The sequence below is a fragment of the Pinus tabuliformis genome, chromosome 8 (assembly GCF_031772625.1).
Source record: "Pinus tabuliformis cultivar Carrire ecotype Pingquan chromosome 8, CPIR1, whole genome shotgun sequence".
In the NCBI taxonomy this organism is placed as follows: Eukaryota; Viridiplantae; Streptophyta; class Pinopsida; order Pinales; family Pinaceae; genus Pinus; species Pinus tabuliformis.
Window position 1 is genome coordinate 332526369 of NC_142294.1, and position 24936 is coordinate 332551304.

Consider the following 24936-nt stretch of genomic DNA (forward strand, 5'->3'; position numbering starts at 1 on the left):
AGGGATTGATAGATGGTAAAAAGGGGTTGAGGGCAGGAATTGTAAGTAAAAAATTCAATTTTTTTTTTTTTATAAAAGTAGTGTTTGAATGGTATTTTTGATTGTGGAAATAGATTCAGCGCCATTAAAAATGTCTAGAACACTTAAAATTTTGAAATTTAACAACTATAAATTGAATTTACAAAAATTCTTGTCAGATTTTCTTTAAATATAACCAAAATTTCCATAACTTTCTATGCAACTCCTTCACCTTGTTAAGCTAAGCGGAGGCCCCCCGTCCGAAAGGGTACATGCACTAGCGATCAGCGCATGTACGTATAGGGGAGTTGTTGCCTTCCCCCCCGGAGCCAGGCGCGCCCCTTGCGTTCATGATATCTACATTTAACTGTGCCCCGGAGACACGGTCGAAGCACGCCCAGTGTGCTCCTTTCGCGACATGCTCTGGTCCCCCACCCAATTGAATGGACCAAAAAGAAATGAATGGTTATCCCAACCCCGGTTCAAATTAGAAGGGCCCTTACTTCTTCATAGGGGTCACTCACTATTCATATGGTGAGGGTGCGTAAGCACACTCGACTGTCCAGGAGAGGGTTTACCAGGACCTTACCTGAGCTAGATAAGGAAGGGATAACCTTATCTAGCTCTTTGAGGGGAAGAAATATGAGTCATCCCTTAGAGCTCAGGTAAGTGCTTCCATCGGGTCTTCTGGCGGGGGAATAAGTCGTGTTCGTCCTGCCGCATCTGCAACGCCCCCCTATCTATCCATATGAAAGGGCAATTCACTTGGTGACTTTCGCGGTCGCCCTCACTAAACCGACTTGGATCAGAACTACGATTCAGATTCAGTCTGACTGAAATCAGATTGACTTTTCTTGCCGTATTTTACCTTTTCCCCTTTCTCCCCGGCCCGATATAGGTTCTCGGAGGTTTTCGTTTCCGTGCAGAGGCAAACTCTCCAGATTTATATTCAACCTTTCCTTCAGTGATCTTGCAACGAGCAGGAGTTTTTCCGTTATAAATTTGTACAAAGCAATCAATAGATTCTGGAAAAATGGGAGATCTACATGACCGAATTTTCCTGCTAGAAATATTCTCCCTCTTACTCCTCATTTTCGACGAGAAAGCATCGACGAAACTGCCCTTCCATATAGATCGTCGTGGTGCAAATTGATTTCTGCGTCTCCCCACTACTGTTCGAAATCCAGCTTTGGTGGGCTTTCCCCAAGGTGACACCGAAGGTCTACCTCCTTTCGTGCGTCCCTCATCTCCTCCATGGGGATGATCCACTGGATTCATAGCAACACCCCGAACAATGGGGCGTCTACCTAACCACCGGCTTTGTCCTGCCAAGCTTCTCTTCCATGCACCATGGTTGGGATTGGGAACTATACCAATAGTGGGTGGGGATTAGCTTGGTTCGGTCCTTTGGTCTTCCACTCATGGTGGGTGGGATAATAATGAAGAAGTTGACGCAAAAATATAAGAATGTGATCTATTTCAAAGGAGTATATTCATGTTCCTATTTCCCTAATATAATACTTTCTGGATGGATATTTTCATTAATATATAGTCTCATTCCTACCTATTCTTGCATCCTTTATTTCCAGAGCTTTGGCTCCCATTGGTCAAGAACCAGACTACTAGTTATGAATCAAGTATCGAACCAATGGGAAGATACTTGGATCCGATCTAAGATCATTATATGTTCGCTCCAGTTCTTGTTGTTCTTGATGTTGGAACAGTCTCCCTTTCTCTATGGGCTATGAGTTCTAGTGTACAGGGTATATCTGCATTTATAGGAGCTTCAATTCTCGTGCTTATTTTCATCATTAGTTCAGTCCATGCGTGGCGAAGAGGAACATTGGAATGGTCCTTAATTTCCGAGTGGGGGAGGGAAGTACAAAATGACATAAAGCCAATGATGAATCCTATGAAGTTACCTTTACTCGATCAAACAATTTTGAATCCAGATATTTCAACTACCCCAAACGATCTGTCGAATGAATTGGGCCAGACTCTCCAGTTTATGAATGCTCCTTTACAGTATTAATTGTGGTTTCATCAAATTCGCTTCATTAATAGATTCGTGATTTGACTCCGATCGTTACGGTCTGGTACCAAGATCTGGACCTAGACGAGCTTACCTCATTATAACAGCGGGGACCATGAAAAAGGCTCCTTCTATAGTGAGATTTCAAATGTCGGAACCAAAATATGTAGTTACCCTGGAGCATGTACTATCACAGAGAAATGTTTGGTACAGATTATTATAGTACCATTTGCAAAGTAGATAAGTTAATTCCTGTGGATGTCTATTCACCAGATTGCCCACTTGAACCAGAGGCTATTATAGATGCTATAACGAAACTTCGTGAAAGAAAAGAAAAGATAGTTCGATGGATATATGAGGCCCGAACTCCAACAAGGAAAGAATAAAATATTTCACTATAAATCATAGGGATCATCATATTGGATCCAGTATTCATACTAGAAACTATGGTCAAAAGTTATTACATCAATCTTATGAACCTCAATTCGAATCTACATTCGAGTACCCTCTGCAACGTTTGGATCTACTTCAACTCTGCAATTATAGATCTATCATTGGGATAATCTATCCCATTTCGATTCGGATGGAATAGGATGAATAGATTCCGACTAGTGCCGAATTATCAGTCCCACCATCAAATCTTGACTTTTGAGTTCTCGATCCTACTTTTTTATATGTACAGAGTATCGTGGTTCAATTGAAACGGAAAGAGAGGGACAATATGAGCAAAGAAGAGGTAGAGAACAGATTGATCCATCTATCTATTTTGATCGGGGTGTCTCTATATGTAGATATACATCTAGATAGAATAGATTTAGATAGATGGATATGGAGACATGGATATTGACATCTTGCCAGGAACCAGATTTGAACTGGTGGCATGAGGATTTTCAGTCCTCTGCTCTACCAACTGAGCTATCCCGGCTCTTCCCTGTGGATCATCCTGGTACAAGGTTTTGACTTGTGCAACTAAAAGGAAGTAAAAAGATATTTTTACTAGTTTTTAGAATGATCTTTATTATTTTCGATCTGGAAGTCACTAATATGATAAAAATGGACTGCAATTGAATAATTTCAAAATGATCTAATCTATGTAGATCATATATCACAAAATCAATTGATCATATGATCAGATTATTAACAGATCAACTCAACTGGTCATAAGATGGATGAAAAGATTCATGTTCTAATTTCTTCTCTTCATAAAAAAAAGAATAGCAAGGTAAAAGAATCGAGAAATTAGAATGGATTCAAATCAATGGAATTGGAGAAGCTAGATCAGTCCGTTCGGCAACGAACTTGGGTGGGGATAGAGGGACTTGAACCCTCACGGTCTATAAAGCCAACGGATTTTCCTCCTACTGCAATTTGCATTGTTCTTTACATTGACATGTAGAATTGGACTCTAGCTTTATCCTCGTCCAACCATTTATTCCAAAAAAGAATTCAATTCTCCATCTATAGTAGATAAGTTCATAATTGGATTACTTAATGTCAAATCAGTACTTCAACTCGAATCTGGAATCTATCTTATGAATAAAATGCTTGGAACGATTCAAGTTCTGATCGCCAGTTTTGTTTGATGTTATATAACATCTCTCTCCATTTTTGAGGTGTAAATAGATCGTTCTATAATTATAGTATTGGACCAAATGAGATTCATTCGTTGGAATAGCTTCCATTGAGTCTCTGCACTTATCCCCTTCCTATCTTAGGAGAAGAAAAATTGTCTTCATGAACCGGATTTGGCTTAGGATTACCCATTCAAAATATCCCAGGGTTCCCTGGATTTGGAAGCTATCACTTGGTAGGTTTCCATACCAAGGCTCAATTCGATCAAGTCCATAGCGTCTACCAATTCCGCCATATCCCCTTCTCGAAGAACAAGATCATACCTTGATCTAATCCTATTATGTAATATCCATCAGCGTTATTCATTAGATATTTTCTCAATATTGGGTGGGAAAAATATCCTCCCCTACTCCCCTTCTCTCCCCTTCTCTCCCCTTATCTATCTCTACCCCAATCAAATATGACTGGGAACCATTATATTATTTATCCATTTGAAATGCAATGTTATTATCCTCCCCTAGTCGATTTGGAAGAGTGAGTAAAATGATCGATATCAATTGACCCTTACTTCTCCTTTCTTTCCCTTGAAAGAATCTACATTCAAACAATGTTCCGTTGTAATCGTAATCTGGATTGCGTCATTGAATTTGATTCGTGCTATAATCATTAGGATTCCAAAGGAATCTATGGATATCACCCAAATGAAATGGGGAGTGATATTCCATCGAGCCTACTTAGCTCAGAGGTTAGAGCATCGCACTTGTAATGTGATGGTCATCAGTTCGATCCCGATAGCTGGCTCTTTTCTGTTCCTCTCATTTCCATAATCCACAAAGTTTTGTTAGGATCAATATGGAATGGAGAATACTCTTACGATCGTTCGTCGGGTCCATCATGCCATGATCATTTACTCCCAACTAGGAACGGGATGAATGAATTGATTGGAGCTATTAGGATCAATAACAAATTGGAGAAAGATCTTTGTTTTCCATATAAAAGAATTCCAGTAGTACTCATACGTGTTATTCTATTCTTTCTTCTTTCTAGCACTATTGGTTAATTGAATAAGGAGTTTCTATGTCCCGTTATCGGGGACCTCATTTAAAAATAATACTTCGTCTGAAAACTTTACCAGGTCTCACTAGTAAAAGACCCAAAAACAGAAAGGATTCTATGAACCGGTCTTCTTCCAGGAAAATATCTCAATATCGTATCCAGCTAGAAGAAAAACAGAAATTGCATTTTCATTACGGACTAACGGAGCGACAATTGATGAAATATGTTCGTATTGCTAGAAGAGCCAAAGGCTCAACGGGTCAGGTCCTATTGCAATTACTTGAAATGCGTTTCGATAATATTCTTTTTCGATTGGGTATGGCTCCCACCATTCCCGGAGCCAGACAATTAGTGAATCATGGACATATCCGGGTCAATGACCATATGGTAGATATACCAAGTTACCCTTGCAAACCTGAAGATGTGATTACTATAAGAGATAAACAAAGATTGAGAGCTATCATCAAGAAGAATATAGATCTGTTCCAGAGGGATAAATTGCCAAATCATTTGACTTTTCATTCCTTACAATATAAAGGATTCATCAATCAAATAATAGAATGTAAATGGATCAATTTGAAGATTAATGAATTGCTAGTCGTAAAGTATTATTCCCGTCAAGCTTGAATCAAGAATGAAATGAAAGAGAGGGGTGGGTTGGTTACTGGGCATCTGGAAATTATGTTCTTCTCCATACTTTTTCCCTTCCCCGAAGGAGACATTTTATAATCCTTACGTACGTTACTTGTTATCTGTGATACTTTTTTTTTATTGCTTCTTAAAATAGTCTTTACTTTTCCCATACCACGAATCAATGTTCGTTCTATTTTCTCTATTACAAATAGAGGTAGATTGATCCTGGAATTAGGAAATAGTCCTATTGGGATTCAATAGATTGGAAAAACAATGGATGAGAAGAAAATAGATAGTAGGGCGAAGATACGGAAAGAGAGGGATTCAAACCCTCGATAATCAAAAGCCTACATAGTAGTTCCAATGCTACGCCTTGAACCGCTCGACCATCTTTCCTATGAGATCTCTTAGTTCTAATTAATAAAATGAGTCAATAGAAACTTCCCTATGAAACGAATTCTTTTTGTTCGGGTACGAACAGTTCAATCTTTCGGAAATAAATAGATAATAAATAAGGTAATGATTCAATCCCCCCCGGAAAGACGAAAGGACATTTTTTACAACTTCCTCTTATTTTAGGAAATCCTCAATCATCCCGGTTAATCTGACGTATTCAGATCGCCTAATCAATAATTTAAGACAGATTAACTAATCCATTCCATATTATGATCATATATAGATCTGTAGTGATCATCTTATCAATTGTATAAGAACTAATTCTTTGGCAATGATCTTGTGTCATGATGACTATATTTTCGCGATATTCTTTTATCTATATGGATAAAGCACACAATTGCTGGGTAGGCATTTCATCCTCATTATGCAATGCTCGATCATTTAACTCTTTCTTTGTTCCGATCATAATCGAAATAGACTTCCTGAGTTTACCCAATCTATTATTCTTTCAATACGAGCCTTTTTCCATTATTATTCATATTAGAAATCAACAATTATTCAATTTATTCCCTATCTATTCTTCCATTACGGCCCAGACTCCTACGGGAGGCAACAGTGGGGAATTTTCCGCAATGGGCGAAAGCTTGACGGAGCAATGCTGCGAGAAGGCAGAAGGCCCACGGGTCATGAACTTCTTTTCTCGAAGAAGAAAAAATGACGGTATCTGAGGAATAAGCATCGGCTAACTCTGTTCTAGCAGCTGCGGTAAGACAGAGGATGCAAGCGTTATCTGGAATGATTGGGCGTAAAGCATATGTAGGTGGCTTTTCAAGTCCGCCATAAAATCCGAGGGCTCAACCCTGGACAGGCGCTGGAAACTACCAAGCTGGAGTATGGTAGGGGCAGAGGGAATTTCCGGTGGAGCGGTGAAATGCGTTGAGATCAGAAAGAACACCAACGGCGAAAGCACTCTGCTGGGCCGACACTAACACTGAGAGACGAAAGCTAGGGGAGCAAATGGGATTAGATACCCTAGTAGTCCTAGCCATAAACGATGGATACTAAGTGCTGTGCGTATCGAACCGCGCAGTGTTGTAGCTAACGTGTTAAGTATCCCACCTGCGGAGTATGTTCGCAAGAATGAAACTCAAAGGAATTGAAGGGGGCCCGCACAAGCGGTGGAGCATGTGGTTCAATTCGATGCAAAGCGAAGAACCTTACCAGGGCTTGACATGCTATGAATCCTCCCAAAAGAGAGGAGTGCCTTTGGGAACGCGGACACAGGTGGTGCATCGCTGTCGTCAGCTCGTGCCGTAAGGTGTTGGGTTAAGTCCCGCAACAAGCGCAACCCTCGTGTTTAGTTGCCAGCATTTAGTTTGGAACCCTGAACAGACTGCCGGTGATAAGCCGGAGGAAGGTGAGGATGACGTCAAGTCATCATGCCCCTTACGCCCTGGGCGACACACGTGCTACAATGACCGGGACAAAGGGTTGCGACCCCGCGAGGGCAAGCTAACCTCAAAAACCCGGCCTCAGTTTGGATTGCAGGTTGCAACTCCCCTGCATGAAGCCATAATCGCTAGTTATCGTCGGTCAGCTATACGGTGGTGAATCCGTTCCCGGACCTTGTACACACCATGTTGGGTGTGGAGCCTGATTATCTTCTATATTCAAAGGTATCGCCACATAGGACCCCAGTTCGAAATGGGGGCGGCAATGCTGCCCGTAAAATGTTCGCTGCAGGAGGGGTCCAGGGGGGGGCGGCTGCGACCTTTGGGAGCCCCCCCTGGCGGGGGGTTTCGGGGGCAGCGCCCCCAAAGCTAAAAACAGCTGTAAAATTGCCTTGTAAAAGTATAGTAATTTCTAGTCAATCTGGGCCGTTCATTAGGCGGATGATCTGACGGTAGAACTTATGTTTAGTTTAGGGTTTTTTGCCCTAGAATGCAACCCCTCTCTTTGTATGAGGGTATTGTATTTGAGGCTGTGTGATAGATGTGTATTTGGTGAGCGAGAAACAGAGAGGTGAGACTGTGAGAGAGAACAGAGGATATTACAGCGGATTTGCTGTAGGTTGTGTCTCTTCATTTTGCTGGATAATAAAAAGGAAGGACTCTCTATTCGGGGTGGACGTAGCCCAAACTGGGTGAACCACGTATATTTGTGTCTCTCCTGTTTTGTGTGTTTTCTGTGTTTATATTTCTGCAATATTTTATGTGTTCCATTGCTCCGTAATATATAATTTTCTAACACACCGCCCATCACAGTATGGGGTATGAAATCCCAGATGTATCTATCCCTTTGCTAAATATCGGGGCGAAGATCTTGATCAACTAGGATTCTCTACAAAAAGTTATGTGTGGTAAATCGAGCCTATTTTTGAACCATAGAAGTGGCAAGTACGACGGATATTCCGAATACCTGGGCAGAGAAATTCTCTGGAGTTGATCCATCCTAGCTAAAGGCGAACCTTTGGTTCGTTCTCTTTCTTCACCTAAGATCATCACGTGGTTTTTGAGACCCGAGATTTTCATATTGGGACAAACACTCTTCCTTGCCTCTAGTTCCGTTCTGGTAACATATCACAAAAATGCAATCTACCGGCTATGCATATTAGATCTATATCTGGACCAACGTTTGCTTTAATCTACCCCACTATTTTATAGAATACACATATTTCATGGAATGCGTACTGGAACAAACAATAGAATAAAGAAGTCTGTGAGGTTGGGACGAAAGAAAGAAACTATTACCCCTTGTCCAGAAATTATGTGGACAACGACCCAAAAGAAGCTGCTTTTTGCCCCATTACAAATAGATCTCTACTCGGCAATAGATCTGTCCGAAATGATTTTATATCATTGTGAGATGAGTGGGCTCATCTCATAATGAACTTATATGTGAGAGATTTGATACGTTCCACGGATCGATTGACGCCTACCAATTTTGTTCGCTTGACCTAAACCTTCAAACGAATTAACTGAAAGACAACAATCAAATTTATATTTGATTCATCAAATGTTCACTATCTCCGTTGGTAGATGAGCCTTTAAATTTGTATCTTTGTCCCATAACCTGCATAATAATATTACAAAGAACTTGATTGTATCCTAACCGTGCATGTAAGATAACAAAATTTTCCAGATTGGAAAACCCTATACCTTCTAATACGAGAAGGAAGGATACAAGTTCAAATGGTCTAGATTCATCGAATCTGAATATATGATCAGCGAATAGGGTCGAACTTGTCGACACAGCCACAACCTTGATCATTTTAAACAACGACTCTCCAATCATATACCCTGCCCAGAGTTGTTCAGATGCACAAGATCTTAGTATCAAGATAAAACATACAATAAATATCGAGATAGATCTCGAACTATTCCATTTACACCGAACCATTTTAATGGTTATGGCCCGTTCGTTACAACTCGAATATCGTGGAATCTACCGAACCAATCTGCAAAACTGTGTTAGTTGAAAACTAAAATCTAATAGGGAAAAACCATAATTATCGCCGATAAGTGAATAGACAAAGGATCGATACGAAAGAAGAAAAATTCTTCTTTCACGTTCAAAAAAACAGAGGGAACCAGCTGCTGCATTCCAACGCTACATGGCGTGCTCCACACAAATGACCAGCACCCGAGTATTATATATATATATATATATATATATATATATATATATATATATATATATATATATATATATATATATATATATCATACAATAGATTAGAGAACCATCTCTGGATTTGGTTAACCGTGACAATCTATTACAGCCATATTCCTCATCTCAAATCTCTGAGTTCAGGTCAGGTCAATATCATGGGGCGCCAGTCAAAATCTCGTTCTTCAGCCTTCGCTTGCGGATTGCTTGTACTTCTCTGGACGATCTCGCCATGTTCGGAAGTCCGTGCCTTGCCTCCTCAGTCAAAGTCTGTATCAATGGAGATTAATCACAGCGATCATAAGCATAATCAACAAATTAGCGGATCTTTGAATCCTGGCCCATCTGATGTTATGGGTAAGAGCGCCTTCCAAACTGGATTCAAAGATACAGAAAGAGGCCGTTCCTCCCTCACCCAAAAGCAAAGGGGCCGTTCCTCCCTCCTCGCCTTCCAAATGTACCAACCCCATTCCCAACGCCGAGTCAACTAAGATCCGATGTCCAGACGATTCACATCACCCATGAGTTGCCCTCCGTGATTAACCAATATTGAATTTTTAGGGCAACTGTCCAGCACGATCTGGTCAGGACATCCGTACTTACAATAACCATTTTTCATTCATTAGGTGCGCGTATAGGTATGTTCTGTTCCGGAGAAGCAGTCCTTAGGATTTCTCTACATTTCTCTACTTTTTGTCTGTAATTTGCAACAGCAGATTCCTTAAATCTGAATCCCTTCCTATTAATAGTTATATCGTAGTCTTACTCAAGAGTTACTATCGCAATGATAAATTTATAGTTCTATCATAGTCTTACTCAAGAGTTGCTGACGATTCTATAGCTGTAAAATTGTTTCTATGGATGTATTGAATGGCTTTTTTTAAGACTCGTAGACATAGAAATGAAGCTATTTTAAGCTGGAATGGGGTGAAATATTTTTTAGTTGGATGGTTATTCATTTATTTAAATGAGTTTATTTATGGTATATATTGATTCAACATAGATCGGTGGGGTTAATAGTTTAGAATTGTGAATCCAACAGATTCTTATCTAACTTCTAATAAATTTGAAAAAAAATTCAAAAAAATCAAAACTGAATTCGTGGTCATCGTAACCATAGTAGCACAGTCGTAAGCATAAGAATAGAGGGCATGATAGGTGCTGCTGCTTTGTTTTTTCAGATATTTTAAATACATTTATGCGCCAACCGGAGCTGAATACATCTCGTCCTCTGATAATTTAAAATCCTCGCGAAGATTTGCTTTGGGTTTTTTATTTTCACGGTAGCCACCTAAAATTGTTTAGGAAAACGGATTACAACACATAACGAGAAATTGACTTAACTAGCATTTGCACCAGATGTTGCAAAAGAAACGCCGTAAGGCATAAATTGAAGAATGCAAATACAACAAAAAAATACTTTCATAAAGAATAAAAATACTTATAATAAATTTATTATTAGATATTCTCTATATTGCACTATATATTAGCCCCACTAATTGTTTCCCTTTCTTAATGTAACCTTTCACCACTATGGTCACTATAATATCAAATACAATATGTGTCTTAACCAAACACCATTATGAAAGTCAAAATACTTATATGTCCCATATCCCATATAAACCATAATATACTTTGATCACTCTTGGAGAATTGCAAACCCTTCCAAAATGCAACTTCTAACCACTATTACCATTAAGAAAAAATGGCATTTATTACCTTATAATCCTTAAGGGAATAACTCTATTATTATGTAAACCATAGTGCAATATGATTTTTAACACAATGAATTCTAAAAATTATGACTCCTAGTACACTCTCATCATAAACACATTGTAACTCTTAAAATGTTACAAGACATAAACTTTAATACCTAACACGTTAACTATAACATTAAAACTATAACCTATATGTACTTGAATTGTCTTAACATAGTGAAGGTAAAGAAGAATAAGTGTGACTCTTCAAATTCAATCCCATGAGAAGAGGATATAAAAAATGTTGACTATTATGTAAATGATATTTTCACTATTGACATTGACCCCAAAACCATTTTATGGGAGAAACCTATGGTAACGATGTTGATGGGTACTCATTATTCTCCCATTAAATGGTATAATGGTGGCCTACATTTTGTAAATAATTTAAGGTCTTAATGTCTGTATGGAGCCCTTTTCGAGGTCTTAATGCTTTCACAACCTTAATTGTATGCATTTAAAATTTTAGAGATTAGTAAGTTCTTTTCTAATTTAACCCTAGATGCAATAACATTAAGGAACAAATATAAGTATGCCTAGCTGGAGAAAAAGGTAACAACATCTACTAGGGTATGTCACATCTTACTTTTTATTCCTTACAAACCACCTAGATCGAGAAAAAGGCTAAGACTAGTTTCCTTTAAAGCAACGTAGCTCAGAAAGGCAGGAATTAAAAGCAAAAGCCTACAAAAGAAAGAAATAAATCTTACAAAAGTAGGACGCCAAAGCCTACAAAAGAAAGAAATAAATCTTACAAACATTGTGACGAAGAAGGGAATTTAATACCCATTGAGGAGATGAACAGAAGAACATGACCTCCATTTTTACTAAAATCACCACAAATATTGATAGTTACTCTAAGTGCACAATGTCATTAGGATATTAATCCAATTGTAGGGTGTTCAAAAAATCCCTTTCTCACTAACTTTCTCCCTCTTTTATAGAAATTTTCAATAGTGACACTTGGCACCTCATGCAAAAATAAATATTTTCTTTATTCCAATAATGCCTGCAATAAAAGATTTATTTTATGCAAATCAAAATGAAATTTATTCTCTGCTGAATGTAACTAAAACCAGAATAACAGAATAACAACTCAAAGATGGACGAATGCTTCCTGATAAATCATTTGAATTCATGTCCATACCAAAATCAACGAGGATTCAAAGTGTCATGTTCATTGAAAATAATCTATGAGATCCAACTGAATATTTGATTAACAGGGATATTTTTGGTGGAATTTTACAGAGTGAGATGGTGTTTGAATTTTAATAGAAAAGAGAAATTTTATATACGATGTTACCCAGGATCAAAACAATTGACATTCTGAAGGGAAAACTATTTTCTTAATGTAATTAGGCTGATAATCAAAATTAAATTCTTCATCTTTTTTTGGGAGAGATGCTTTGTAAACAATGTAGTAATTCTCTTTAATGTTAACCACCTCCATAATGTGATTAAGGTAAAATAATCAATTATTTACAAAAGTATTAAATTTCTAAACTAATTCTCTTTAATGATAACCACCTCCATAATGTAATTAAGGTAAAATAATCAATTATTTACCAGAGAATTACATGTCAATCTTACTGCATTCATCATTTAAACATATTTAACCCAAAAACTTGATTAAATAAAATATCTTTTGAAAAAAAATGTGTCAACTTATCACAAAAATGTACTCAGGTACCCCATCTGCAAAAAGCCATTCACTGTTTCATGAAAGTTTAAAATGTAAAATGTTTAATAGTCGCACCATATTGAGCTAAATTTCGCAATCATATAAAAACTATAAAAACGATGTAGCGTAAAAATAATCAGAAAGATCGTCTTACAGTGATTTGAAAGACTTCAAGGTTGATTGGTATTCAAACATGATAATTAATTAAACAATTTGAAAGATTTCAAGATTGATTGGTATCCAAAACATAAGAACCTAATTAATTAAACAAAACGTGGGTACAAAATTCCAAGTGTTAAGAAATCATTGATTGGTATCCAAACATGATAACTTATTAATTAAACAATTAGAAAGATTTCAATATTGATTGGTATCCAAAACATAATAACTTAATTAATTAAACAAAACATGGGTACAGAAATCCCAAGCGTTAAGAAATTTGGCTGACAACCCACCTGAGGATACTAATAAACATGAGTTGCATTTGAGCCCTAAACTTCTGCAAAATAAAAAATTACCAAACTTTTATATTAGAGTTAGAGAAAGACGAACAACCCACTGCCATGAACCTTCCACTCTGCCCTGAGGGCTAAGCCGGGCAGCAAACCCAAACACACAACGCCAAGCAATGGATGTCGCTAGAGTTAAAAAGTACAGGTCATCTGTCAAACGAGGCATGTTATTGCATCCCTCTTCCCTAACAATGCATTGCTTGATGCCATCAATTATATTCAAAAGGGTTGCCTGATAGCCCTCTTCTGATACAAAAAACTAATTCCCATGCGTGGACTGCAACTCACCGAAGAATTGATGAGGAAGCCTGGAACCCACTGTTAATCCTGTGCCGAAATTCAAAAGGTTTCGGGAAGAAATGTCCTCTACTATAATCACAGTCCTGTCATCAGGGCACCATAGGTCCCTGAAGCATTTATCTAAAGGAGATGGGGATGGCCCAGACCTTGTAAGGATTCACATTTTCCACTCTGACTTGTCTTCCAAAGCCTGCAACTCTTATGAAATCTTCACTGCTTGCCCTGGAGATAAGACCCTGGCTATGTCAATAACATTGGTGAATTTGTTGGGTATCTCAAGGTCTGGGACTTTTATTGCTTCTGGCTCTTTTGAGGTCATGTTGGATTGAAAGTCTGAGTTCAGGATTCGGATAATTGCTAAAGATGGTGTCAACTGCACTTGCTAAATCAGAAAGGTGAACAAGAGAATGGATGCCATTGACAGAGTTTGCTTACCCACTTCCTTGAGAATGTTGTTTTTGTGATGTGCATATATCAACTGAGAAATACCCAGGTTTTTGAAGGTTATCTGAAAGGGGTTGAAGTTGTGGGCTATTGAATCGGGTGTACATTGAGTGACAAAATATGAGTTTTTTATGCGATAGATGGTAGGCATGTAATTGAAAATGGAGAGGAAAGAGAATGACTTAAAAGAGATAACGCAACAAGAACTGAGTGGCATTTTAACTGGGCGTGGAGAAAGACACAGAATGCTCTTGATGATTACTTGCTAAGGCTTGAGCTTGAGTTGCTGTGAGATACTGGAGATGGGTCTAATCATGAGATAGTAAAACCGTATAGTGCATATTTAGGTTGCAATTACAAGGATCAACAGAGAGCTCATTGAGAGCAAGAGAGATCCAGATCAAAAAGTAGACAAGTTTATAGAACATCAAATACCAAAACCAGGGACAGTTACCAGCATATAGCTCTACCATCAACAGGATTATTACATGGTCTTTGAAGAATCCAAAGAAGCAAATAAACAAAAGTAAAATCCACCGAAAGCCCTCAAAAACCCTAACAAAACCAAACCAGTACCAGTCGTCCACCACAGGTAATGAAAGTGAGCAGTGAAGCATTATAGTAACATATCTTGCCATGACGATATTCGAAGTCCATCATTGCCGGCCCATTCAATAACAAATTTCAATTGACCATGGCATAAGGTTGGTTGTTATTATTATTATTATCACATGAATAATGAAAGTATTCACGTGTGCTTGAGACACAAGTAATCACATTATCACGGCAGAAACTCCACGGAGGAGAGGGAAAAATTGTGTAGGAGAGAGGTATACCATTTCCAAGCATGGAGATTGGCTGCACTATCCACAACTTTGTAGTGGAGGTATACCTAGCAACATGCACAAAAAATTCCCTTATGTCATGCCAATTACCAAACAAATAAACTGTATAATCCCCTGAATCTCTATTAACTTGCAGCTCAGTTGTTCCATGAACAATGAGACACTTGACAAATTTATCACAGCCTCTAGTATGTGGACGTATCCTTGGCAAATGTTTGAACTTGGCAGTGAGAGGATTGACAACAAATAAAGTAAAGTTAGACTGAGCCACCAAAAATAAACCATCACAGGCAGCCTTGAGACCTAGGGTTTTCAAGCCCCACCTATCCTAATTACAAGGAACCTTGAGCTCAAACCAACGAGTTGAGGCAATGTTGAAAGCCCATATGTCAAGTTATTATTATTAATGAAAATGCATCTATCTGTTCTGTCATAGACCGATTGGAAACGTCTGGAGGCATAAATAGTAGCCCAATCATTAGAAACTGATATTGAAGTTATCAAATCAGCCAGTGAGATTCTTGAAAAAATGTTCTCCAGTATATCATTTGGAAGCTCTTGAATGACAGGGCAATCACTTGTGCAAAGGGGCCTGGAGTCTTGATCTGGTGTGCCTCTGGAAACCCTTTTGCGTTTTGGAGATGTGTAATAATAACGCTTAAATTCTTCATAAGAACAGGCATTGGAATGTTTTGAGCAAAGCAGACGACCACTTCTCTCCATTCACGGGTGTGGATAGCTTTGTGATTCCCTGCAAATTTTTGTACATTATAGGGATGGCCCAAACCTTGTAAAGATTCTCATTTTCCACTCTGACTTGTCTTCCAAAGCCTGCAACTCTTGTGAAATCTTCACTTCTTGGGCTGGAGATAAGACCCTGGCTATGTCAATAACATTGGTGAAGTTGTTGGGTAGCTGAAAGTCTGGGACTTTTATTGCTTCTAGCTCTTTTGAGGCCATGTTAGATTGAAAGTCTGAGTTCAGGATTTGGGTATGTCTTGCCAATTACGAAACAAATAAACTGTATAATCCCCTAAATCTCTATTAACTTGCAGCTCAGTTGTTCCATCAACAATGAGACACTTGACAAATTTATCACAACCTCTAGTATGTGGACGTATCCTTGGCAAACGTTTGAACTTGGCAGTGAGAGGATTGACAACAAATAAAGTAAAGTCAAACCGAGCCACCAAAAATAAACCATCACAGGCAGCCTTGAGTGATTTTCATGCCCCGCCTATCCCTATTGCAGGGAACCTTCAGCTGAAACCAACGAGTTCAGGCAATGCTGAAAGCCCATATGTCTAGGTTAGTGTTATTAATGAAAATGCATCTATTTGTTCTGTCATAGACTGATTGGAAACATCTTGAAGCATAAACAGTAGCCCAATCATTAGAAACTACTATTGAATTTATCAAATTAGCTAGTGAGATTCTTGAAAAAATGTTCTCCAGTATATCATTTGGAAGCTCTTGAATGATAAGGCAATCACTTGCACAAAGGGGCCTGGAATCTTGATCTGGTGTGCCTCTGGAAACCCTTTTGCGTTTGGGAGATGTGTAATAATAACACTTGAATTCTTCAATAAGAACAGGCATTGGAATGTTTTGAGCAAAGCGGATGACCGCTTCTCTCCATTCACGGGTGTGGATAGCTTTGCGATTCCCTGCAAATTTTTGTACATTATGGGGATGGCGCCAACCTTGTAAGGATTCTCATTTTCCACTCTGACTTGTCTTCCAAAGCCTGCAACTCTTGTGAAATCATCACTGCTTGTGTGGGAGATAAGACCCTAGCTAGGTCAATAACATTGGTGAAGTTGTTGGGTAGCTGAAGGTCTGGGACTTTTATTGCTTCTAGTTATTTTGAGGCCATGTTGGATTGAAAGTCTAAGTTCAAGATTTGGGTAATTGCTAAAGATGGTGTCAACTGCACTTGTTGAATCAGAAAGATGAACAAGAGCATGAACACCATTGACAGAGCTTGCTTACCCACATCCTTGAGGATGTTGTTTTTGTGTTGTGCATATATAACTGAGAAATACCTAGGTTTTTGAAGGTGATCTAAAAGGGGTAGAAGTTGTGGATTATTGAATCGGGTGTGCATTGACTGACAGAGTATGATTGTTTTATGCGATTGAAGGTGGGCTTGTAATTGAAAATGGAGAGGGAAGAGAATGACTTAAAAGAGCTAATGCAGCAGGAACTCAGTGGTATTTTAACTAGGGGTGGAGAAAGACTCAGAATGCTCTTGATGGTTGTTTGCTGAGGCTTGAGCTTGAGTTTGATCCATGAGATACTGGAGATGGGTCTAATCACAAAATCGCTTAGATAGCCTAAAATTCCAATATTTGCACATTTAAACCTACTCTCAACCATAAAAAAACCACTGGTCTAGCCTAGATTACAACAGAAAAAAACACCGACCTATCTATCGTTAGGCAACTAATTGGACAATTGCGTGTACATGAGCATTGACATGCTTTGACATGTGCCTTATGTGAATGAATTTAGGTGGAGAAAGACTCAAAATGCTCTTGATGGTTGCTTGCTGAAGCATGAGCTTGAGTTGCCATGAAATGCTGGAGATGGGTCTAATCATGAAAGACCGAATGCACCAGAAATCTGAGCCACTTGATTCCACCTGTAAGGCCAGGCGCACACCAAAATGAGGATACTAGAGTAAGAAACTATGACACTCGGTCGCAGCAGGCACCGAGATATGCATAAAACTCCTAATTAAATGTACGACGGAAAGCATTAGCATTGTAGTGACCATTAATGGTGCCCTGAAATACCCACTGATAAACCAAGTCAACTGGTTGAGGTCACAGAGCCATAACTAGTCGAGGCTTACACCATGGCTACAGGTAGCATAAATGGAAAAAAGTAAATAGGGGAGTTATTTTTCTGAGACAAGGGTTAATAATCCATACCTATAGATACAGAGCACATTTAAAGAGAAGTTGCTCTTGGTGCCATTGATATAGTTTGGTGAATTCCATTCCACTGTGGATATCGTAAACAGCCAGAGAAAAATAGTTTGCATGAGAGCCAAACACGTTCCTTTGAGGAACACAAAACGATAATAACAAGGAATTGAGGGAAAAACAATAAATGCAAACCTGAGAGTTTTCACCACAATGCTAATGTAATCCATTGTTCTCTTGTCCCACCAATACTTGAACCAGCTCGACGATACCAGCACACATCCTCTGGCACATCCAAACCCATGAAAATTAGACGAGACGGTAATGCCCACACGACGGGAATGTAAAATGAAGTAGTAAACACAAGAATGAAATACCAATAAGCTATAGGGGAAGGCCTCATTGCCATACATTCAGAAAATTCATTAGTCTGGAGTAACCACATCCTGAAATAAAAAACAATATAATGCCTGCAATAAAAGGTTTATTTTACACAAATCAAAACGAAATTTATTCTCTGCTGAATGTAACTAAAAGCAAAATAACAGAGCTGCTGAGCACAAAGAATGTCAGACTTGGGAACTTTATAGCTAATTACAGTCACTACAGAGCATGGTGGATATGTGAAGGAGATGCATTAGACGATGCAGTCCTGCAATCTTTGCACATTTAAACCTACTCTCAACCATTAAAAAACCAGTGGTCTAGCCTAAATTACAACACAAAACAGCACCGACCTAGCTACCATTAGGCAACTAATTGGCCAATTGCGTGTATGAGAGCATTGACTTGCTTTGACATGTGCGTTATGTTAATGCATTTAGTGCTCAAACAATAGAACTAGCCCAATGTTACAGAAGTATCGATTCGAAACAAAACATGCAGAAACCGATTACACAACATTAATTACAAGTATAGCAGTCGCAGAACAAACCCTATGATACAGAGACCTGACATAAAAACCCAACCCTGTTATGCAGGGGACCATTACAGAATAGTTGAACCAAAAAGAAGTGTCTATGTGACACCAGAAACCAAAACTATTTCGTGAAACATGTCTTTTTTAAAAACACTTATCAAAAGAAACCATAACGATGAGATAGTAAAACCATATAGTGCATATTCAGATTGCAATTACAGAGATCAACAAAGAGCTCATTGAGAGCAACAGAGATCTAGATCAAAAAGCAGACAAGTTTACAGAACACCGAATACCAAGCCCAGGGACAGTTACCAGCATATAGCTCTACCATCAACAAGATTATTACATGGTCTTTGAAGAAATCCAAAGAAGCAAATAAACAAAAATAAAATCCACCGAAACCCCTCAAAAACCCTAACAAAACCAAAACCTAACCCTCTCTGAGGAGGATCACCATTCGGTAGGTCATGGAGGTTTCTTGGTTCCGATGGGGCTTCAAGCGTACGTAGGCCGACAATGATCTCTAGATTCCCCAAGAAGTAAGAAACATTTGCTCGCATCTTAGGGTATTGTGAATAAAATGATATCCACTCTCCAAATGTCAAAGTCTTTGAATCACTCATGTATTCTGCATGGCTATGTCTTCCTTGCGAGGTTGACGAGAAACTTGAATAGACAATGAAGTGAGAAGCTTGAATGAACTACATAACTAATTGCTAAATTTTCAGTTTTATTGGTTTTCTAAACTACATCTCTTTTTATAATCATAAAACTTATTTCCTTCAATTTTGTCTGATTCTTGGTTGTTTGGACAGGCCGTTCCAGAAATACCATAGATTGGCGAAGGATACAATCCAGCGACATGGGCACCGGAAGTGAGTTCCAAAGCTGTTGAGGAAAAACTTGGTGTAGAGTTTGCTAAGATCTACAAAAAATTAGCACTCTATGAGTATGGCTAACATAATTGTAGGAATTTGTTTCAGAACTTTGAGCATTTTTTATTGTGTATCTCTAATTTTGTTACCCTATATTTAGTTACATTATTTCTCCCAAGAAATTGTAATTTTTTTTAAAGCCCTATTTGACAGTTATGTTGTTCTGTTTTCAGATGGAATCAAGCCCTTATTCAAGAGCTAAGCACCCCTCCTCTTGGCTCGTAGAATCTGAGTTTTCCAACAAAATATGCATGGTCCTTCAAGGTTCAGTGCATGGCATGCCTTTGGAAACAATAATTTCTCCAAGAAACTGTAATTTTTTTAAAGCCCTATTTGACAATTATGTTGTTCTGTTTTCAGATGGAATCAAGCCCTTATTCAAGAGCTAAGCACCCCTGCTCCTGGCTCATAGGATCTGAGTTTTCCAACACAGTATGCACGGTCCTTCAAGGTTCAGTGCGTGTCATGCCTTTGGAAGAAACATTGGTCATATTGGAGGAATCCACACTATAATGTTGTGTGATTTTTCTTCGCTACAGTCGTTGCCCTACTGTTTGGCACCATCTTTTGGGACCTTGGAATAGAGAGGCTGGACACTCTCTTGACAGGCATAACAGGCTTATTTGCAAAACTGGTCCCCCCTCACTTTGACATTTTATTTTCTCTATCATTGATTAGTTTATTGTCTATTACATATGTGAGTCAACAGAGTGACTTAGCGTATTGAGAAATCAAAGCATTATATGGGTAATATATCAAAGCATTATATGGTATTTGCATTCACATTTTTTATTTGATCACGTAAGCTTAGATCTGGACTACAAAATTTTTTTTTACCCATTGTCAATTTGGTCAATTGATTCAAACATTTCGATTTCTGGCACTTCTGCAGATTCACATTCTTCCCAATGATAGCCTTTTCATTTGAAGACCTTCTTTGACTCTCTTTCTCTGGGAGAGAGAGCAGGTTAGTAGGGAAATTTTTGTTTCAAAGAAAGGAAATTTCCTGTACCGAACAGGTTGTTTAGGAGTGTTCAATATGTAAGGGTAAGGTATGAATGGGGAGGTTACAATACAATATGCCACATTTAGGAATTTGTCCGAGTGAAATGCAATTAGGTCATTCCTTCAATAGACAACGAAGTGAGAAATTTGAATGAACTACATAACTTCTCTGTAACACATTTTCTCAGACAACTGAGTGAGAGACATTAGAAAACCTTTGTGCTGATCTTGAATTAGGCTCAAAAGCACTGTTTTTGGTTTGTCTTGAAAGAAAAGATGAAAAGATTGAACTATAAAGATTGCAATCTATAAAAGTATATAACCTATTCACATCCAAATCTTTGAAAAGAAATGATAAAAACAGGCACTATTCTTTCATAGATTTAATAATTTTTTCAGTCATGTTTACTTAATAGAGAGGAGAGGTAATCTAACCTCTGAAGAAAATTCTACACCTGCTAGAGAATTCAGTGTCACTCATGTCTTGACACAATAGAAGAAAGGAATGATCCTTCCTTTCAGGCCATTGCCGATGGCTTTTGAGAACATAAACTATTATGTTAACATGCCACCGATATGTGTATCTATAAATTATTCAAAATTAGATCTACCACAGACAATGCAAAAATAATGAAAATCATTGCCAACCATATTTAAATAAAGCACTTAAATTTCCAAGAAGATCAATTACAATTAAAGTCTAGGAAAGGAAATGAAATAAAACAATATTTTTCCCAGAATACAAGGGATAAAAGTTCTACAATCACAAACAAAACAAAGTGAGGTTGAAATTACAAGAAAGAGAAGATAAAAAATCAAATAGGAAAATAGTTAAAACTCTGAATTGATGAGATGGAACTCAAATCCACATGGCTTCCAGGTCTCACCTGGAACTCAAGTTCACATGAATTGGGCAGTCCTTTTACTTTCCATTCTGATTTGTTGGGACAAGAAGTAAGTCCCCAACCGGGCCGGTCAAAAGTAGCGACAGTGCATCCAGTTTGCCTTTCCAGGGGATTCATAACATACCTCCAAGAGCAAACCCCTCCATGAAATCCATGTATCAAAATCACCCCCTTGCATCTAAATTTATATGGTGTTTGCTCTGATAACTTTTCTATTAACCCAAGCTTGTCATGCTTATATTTCTCCAAATTCAGTAAGGGTATATGCTCAAAGAAACCAGAATAGCTATTTGAGCCAAACTTGGAGCTTGGATTCACTTCTATAGTAGTAGAGCCACTCAATAGTGGAGTGTACAAGGGCTCATTTGTCGAAGTGTGACTGAACCTCCTGGCAAGATTATGAGATCTTGGAAGCAAAGGGTCATCAAATCTTAACCTTCTCAGCATAGACCCATAATTTTCACCATTACTATCATGGAAAGCGCTAGAAGTGTAAGAATGACTATTTGTAATCTTGTAATGGATAACCATACCTACAAAGAGCATGAAAAGACTCTCATCATCAAGAAGGATTCTTGAAGGCATATGTTTCCCTCCATCAAAGAAATATTTCTCTTCAGAATTAGCTTTAACAATTCTACCCATATTGGGGTTGGGAGAACAAGGAAGATTCTGATAACCATGGAAAACAGTGTTGTAAAGTGGAACCTGTAAAATGCAAGACATGGTCAATAACCAGATCAGTTCATTATCGATCGAGATGAGTAATGACAGTTAATAAATAATGCTTCTGATACTCTTGAATGGAGTAAAATGTAAAGATCAAAAGGAATAAGAATTACTACTGTACATGAAACTGGAGAAAAGTTGAGCAATGCAGTTATGAGCTGTCTATGGTAACAGAAGCCTATCTCCTTTCATATTAGAGCCTATGTTTCACAGATATGATAGATGATCAACATTTAAATTTGTCACTAGTGCCCAATATGGCCTTCTCAAACCACCACACTATATCATAGCAACTTTGGTACAAATATCATAACTGAATGTATGCCAAGTAACACCGTTGCTTATGTGGCAGTATTCAAATGGTGGAAAAATGCTCCTTAGACTCTAGAAAACATAGCAAAGCTAACATGCATATTACTTTCAAGGTTCAGACTTTGGTTTCTATTTCCTTTGTAGGTCGTACATGTTGAAGACCTATGAAAGATAGAGTTATTCAGAGTGTAGAAATTTGGCTTTTCTTTTCATTTGGAGGCCCTATTCAGTGAAGCTTTTATATGATAAATAAGATAACCTGTAAGATACATAAATTATTTCAAATCATAGTTCTATTCCTTGGGCCACTTCTATCCCCCTAGGCCATACCCACATGCTGATGAGCCCCTTTACAAAGGAAAATTACCATAACCACTACCCCTACTTGTAATTCAAAATCTTTCATCCTTAATCATACCATACCCAATACCCAATACTCACACCCAGTCTTGTGCAACATTGATTTAAACTTATTGCACCAAATCTTCAAAATGGGGTTCATAAAATGGGATTAATGATGGAAAACTACAGCTATTTCAGGAAACCCGAAGACCTTGGCCATTCGTTAAGGAGGTTTGGACTTGGATACAATGCTTTTTCACCAATATGTTTACATATAAACTTTACTAGTGGGTTGTCCTTCTATGGAAACTTTGGCTCTGTCACAAATCTGACTGGAACGTTTGACAGGCAATGAGGGTGGTGACTCTCTACTTCTAGAGGTGAAATAGATGTGTGAGAAGATTAAAGATTTTCCAGATGAATGGGTAACTAAAATTGATATATTCTTGATTTTGGACTCAATAGCTGTTCAATGCTTAGCCACATGATTAACTCAAGAAGAATAGATATATGAATTAGATCTCTATGCACTACAGAGTAGGTATGGGCAGGGAAACGACTGTTTAATGTGATGATGGTTTCACATTTACTCCTTGAAAGGATAGCAATTAAATCTTTTTCAAAGATATATAAGTATCACTTCTTACAAAAAGCTAAAAATACCTCAAATATGTAGCTTGAAAACCAGTTTCACCATCAGAGACTATCTTACCGCTTCAGGATCAAGCTGCTGGAGGTGATGAATTTTAGGCCTAGATTTACATCTAGTCCTGTATGACACCACAATGTGACGAAGAGCCAAGGCAATAGATTGCAATTACAGGGATCAACAGAGAGCTCATTGAGAGCAAGAGAGATCCAAATCAAAAAGCAGACAAGTTTATAGAACATCAAATACCAAGCCCAAGGAAGGTTACCAGCATATAGCTCTACCATCAACAGGATTATTACATGGTCTTTGAAGAATCCAAATAAGCAAATAAAAAAAAGTAAAATCCACCGAAACCCCTAAAAAACCCTAACAAAACCAAACCAGTACCAGTCGTCCACCACAGGTAATGAAAGTGAGCAGTGAAGCATTACAGTAACATATCTTGCCATGACGATATTCGAAGTCCATCATTGCCGGCCCATTCAATAACAAATTTCAATTGACCATGGCATAATGTTGGTTGTTATTATTATTATTATCACATGAATAATGAAAGTATTCACGTGTGCTTGAGACACAAGTAATCACATTATCACGGCAGAAACTCCACGGAGGAGAGGGAAAAATTGTGTAGGAGAGAGGTATACCATTTCCAAGCATGGAGATTGGCTGCACTATCCACAACTTTGTAGTGGAGGTATACCTAGCAACATGCACAAAAAATTCCCTTATGTCCTGCCAATTACCAAACAAATAAATTGTATAATCCCCTGAATCTCTATTAACTTGCAGCTCAACTGTTCCATGAACAATGAGACACTTGACAAATTTATCACAGCCTCTAGTATGTGGACGTATCCTTGGCAAACGTTTGAACTTGGCAGTGAGAGGATTGACAAAAAATAAAGTAAAGTTGGACTGAGCCACCAAAAATAAACCATCACAAGTAGCCTTGAGACCTAGGGTTTTCATGCCCCACCTATCCTGATTGCAGGGAACCTTGAGCTCAAACCAACGAGTTGAGGCAATGTTGAAAGCCCATATGTCAAGTTATTGGTATTAATGAAAATGCATCTATCTGTTCTGTCATAGACCGATTGGAAACGTCTGGAGGCATAAACAAGAGCCCAATCATTAGAAACTGATATTGAAGTTATCAAATCAGCCAGTGAGATTCTTGAAAAAATGTTCTCCAGTATATCATTTGGAAGCTCTTGAATGACAGGGCAATCACTTGTGCAAAGGGGCCTGGAGTCTTGATCTGGTGTGCCTCTGGAAACCCTTTTGTG

At 38.3% G+C, this 24936-nt stretch overlaps 1 non-coding gene across 1 annotated transcript; it reads right to left on the reverse strand.

The window, feature by feature from the left end:
* Positions 1–2902: 2902 nt before the first annotated feature.
* TRNAF-GAA (transfer RNA phenylalanine (anticodon GAA)) lies at positions 2903–2975 on the reverse strand. Its single transcript has one exon. It is a non-coding gene; the product is annotated as a tRNA-Phe (tRNA).
* Between the last annotated feature and the right edge of the window lie 21961 nt (positions 2976–24936).